This window comes from Salvelinus namaycush, chromosome 39 (assembly GCF_016432855.1).
Source record: "Salvelinus namaycush isolate Seneca chromosome 39, SaNama_1.0, whole genome shotgun sequence".
NCBI lineage: Eukaryota > Metazoa > Chordata > Actinopteri > Salmoniformes > Salmonidae > Salvelinus > Salvelinus namaycush.
Genome location: NC_052345.1, coordinates 11,594,321 through 11,598,008, shown reverse-complemented (window position 1 = coordinate 11,598,008; position 3,688 = coordinate 11,594,321). Strand labels below are relative to the sequence as shown.

The window sequence follows — 3,688 nt, the reverse complement described above, 5'->3', positions numbered from 1 at the left end:
CCTGCTTCATTAGTGAGTTTTTCACCGCCCAAGTGTCACTGGCACATTTACATGCTTTATTTAATTTGGCTTTTTATTTTAATAAGACACCTGAAATATTATCGGTGACATAATCCATTTAAACAATGATCCTATGGTGATGTATATCTCATTCCGAAGTCTTTATGATGAGCCATTTTCCCTGCAATATACGATCCGAGGGTGTGTGTTTGTGTGTTATGAATAACCATAGAGAGATTAAAGTAGATGTCACACGTCAAAATTTGATGGATGACCCTATGTGAACCTAAGGGGCTGCCTGTCAGGACATCCTGATGGTTAGGTGGGGGTCTTTGGGTAAGGGTCCAGTTGTCAGGTCAACCGGTAATGATTTATGACCCAAGCCTGATTTATGACCCTATGTAATGATTTATGACCCTATGTCCTGTTGTAGCAGGCATGCCCATATTTGGGCTTCAGGTCAGGACATCCTGGCCAGGGGTGGGGGTCTTTGGGGTAAGTGTCAAGCTGTCAATGTCGTAAATCAAAAAAAGATCATGATTTATGACCCTATGTAGTGATTGATGCCCCAATGGTTTGTAGAATGGGGGCATGCCCATATTTGGGCTTCCGGTCAGGACATCCTGATGGTTAGGTGGGGGTCTTTGGGTAAGGGTCCAGTTGTCAGGTCAACCGGTAATGATTTATGACCCAAGCCTGATTTATGACCCTATGTAATGATTTATGACCCTATGTCATGTAGAAGGGTGCATGTCAATATTTGGGTTTCAGGTCAGGACATCGTGGTGGTTAGGGGGGTAGGGTTGAGTAAGTGACCAGGTGTCAGGTCAACCTGTTTCTCACGGTTTGGGGGTGGTTAATGCCCCTTATAAAGCGGCTGAACAATACCTGTTTAAGCCTGTACATGATAACCCCCCTGAATATTAAACAAAAATGACACCTATGCCAATTTTAGGGATGTTATGCACGGCTTGTCATGAACCCAGTGACCAAAGCCTTGAAAAAGTTCTGTGTGAAGCTCCAGAATGTTTTAAAGGATTTTTGGGTACGAGTGAGGGCCACATGTCTTACATATTCCACCCGGAGGATTCTACGGTAAAGATATTCACAGACAGTGGACCCAAACCCCTTTATCAGGCAAAACCTGGGAGTTTTCCCCCGGCTCTGGGGATGAGAGAATGGCTAAACATCAGGCTGGCGCTTTGTAAAATTGAACAGGTCCTGAGTGGTACAAATGTGCCAGGATATGCTTTGGAAGAACAGGTCTGCGGCCGCAGTGATCTCAAGGCTCTAAGAATTGCTTCAATGGACTATAGCCCTGACAACAAAGTGACAATTTTAGCCTGTGACCTTTATGATAAGTCTAATGCTACAAAGTCTGTCAATTCTCCTGTAGCTTCCAGAGCACGCAAACATGTAAACTTTTTTATTCCTGTGTTTAGTTTTAAATGGGTGGATTATCCAATTTTCATAACCCTTATGAATAAGCTGGACATTCTCTTCCAAAATGGTGAACAGTTACAGCGCTGGGCGAGGCTTTCCTTGAGACAGAGTCAAGACCAAAAGGCCAGACGTCGGATCTACCCCTGGAGTGAAAACTTACCAAGTGTTGCTGAGCCTGGCAAGAGATCCCGGCATTTTGATGACCAACTGGACACTGACAATGGGGGGTGGTTGCATCAGATCCCTGGATCTGTAAGAACGGCATTGTAAAATACCTTAATAATGTAAGGCTATAAAATGTATGTACTAAATATTTTGAATGAAATAAATGGTTTTAAAAGCAGAATCTTACCATGTCAGGAACTCTAGCGTTTGTTCACTCTTAGCGCAGTCGGTCCCTGAGAAAAAAAACTTGCGCAATGTGCGAGCGTGTGTGTGTGTGTGTGTTTCAAAAACAGAGAAAAAAGGGTCGGGTGTGTTTGTTAAAAAAATACCCTTGCATCTGCGCTCAAGGCTCTCTATGCATGGGGGTCGTTTGAAACCAAGGTTTACACTATCTGGCAAAACAGAGGCCTAAAAGTCATTCAGCCCAGCGATGTCGAGACCTCCCCACCCCAGCATCTAGATGCTAGCCCCCGGAGATTTTAGAATATCAAAAGATACCTAATGTTTAGACACCCCCCCAATACCCTATGTTTGAACCAAATGGCAGGTGTTTGAACCACATGTCTTAGGCTTCAAAGATAACTTTGAGGCGGTTTTAGCGCGAAAAAATACGACACCACTAGAGTCAGACGGCTACAAAAGCTAAGCAAAACAGGTCCCCCTGTTAGCCTCGTTTTAGCGCATTTACCCTACAGCATTCCCCCAGGAATAGTTATCGGACGGACCCCGTTAAAAAAGATAATCTGGGAAAAACCTCCTCATGGATATTTCTGAAGGTTAGTTCTTGAAATAAATATTTACATATGCTATATATTAGATTTGTTTGTTCTGGGGAATTGTTTGAAAACGTTGTATGTTATAGAAATATTAAACAGGCCTTAGGGCCCGGATTCTTAACGTATAAAATGTCAATATTAGCTAAAATGATTAGAGCTTTAATATTATCTAATGTTTTTTTTTTTTTAGATTCTCAAACCTTCACGCAGATTCTCCGAGATATAACTGAACTCGAACCGGCCGTAGGGTCTCCGGAACAAATTGCTTACATCCCAACGCCGACCCTGAATTGTAGTAAGTAAGATCCAAGAATTCCGTAAGAATATTTATACCTTAAAAAACAAAAAGTGTCGGCATCTTATATTAAAAGTTATTTTATGTGTTTACAGCGGAAATACATCCTAGAAGGGGTGCCATAGGGAGTCTACACGGTTTCTGTGAAGGATATGCCTACGAGACAATTTTGCCCTACTCCCAGGATGTATTTACACACAAGCCGCAAACAGAGACTTTAAACGGCAGGTCAACTCCCCTGAGCCAGGACCGTTGGGCGCCCCCTATTAAACACCAACGGACAATCAGTGCCCAGATCCACAGGTCTGCTTCACCCGAACAATACTACTGGGAGGGTATTCACGAGACAGCGTTACAAGGACAAGGTATGAATCAATTATCATTTATATATATATTTTATTTTTATGCCTGAATATATAAAATAATATGTTTAAACATGGCCTAATGCTGTTTTTTTATTTTATTTTATTTCAGGCTCACAAGCTACAGACCAGGCAGATGCTATAATTAGGGTTGCCCAAAGACATGTTCCCGAGTTCTCAGAGCTTCTTCAGAACAGCCCTCTTCAAAAAAGCCGAGGTATTTAATTAATGTATTGTTAATATATAGGCTTATATCTGAAATGTATTTTACATTTTTATCAAACATATTTTAGGGTTAATAACCTATTTTTCTGTATGTATTATTTTTAATGCAGACTCCTCGCCGGCTTATAAAGACATCCAAGAAGCTACACATCTAGATCCCGAGGAGGCGCCAAAGACCCCAGTCACCAGAACAGCGAAGCCTGATGATTTCAAAGTTTTAAATGACATTTCTGAGGTAGACGATTTGATGTTCTGTGAAGTGGCCAACCTTATTGAAGGGGCCAATTCTGGTGGGGCAACAGCCTCTTGTGAAATAGACCATGCCGTGCTTTTCAAGGCTTTTACACAGGGTTTAAAATCACGAAAGGCTTTACTTCAACGTCGTATGGGTATTCTATTCGAACATCAATACAATCAGGATG

At 41.9% G+C, this 3,688-nt stretch overlaps 1 long non-coding RNA gene across 1 annotated transcript; it reads left to right on the top strand.

Moving 5' to 3' along the window:
- Positions 1-3,001: 3,001 nt before the first annotated feature.
- Positions 3,002-3,465, top strand: LOC120032898. The gene is made up of 3 exons (XR_005473869.1): positions 3,002-3,044; positions 3,154-3,258; positions 3,377-3,465. It is a non-coding gene; the product is annotated as an uncharacterized LOC120032898 (long non-coding RNA).
- Positions 3,466-3,688: the final 223 nt, after the last annotated feature.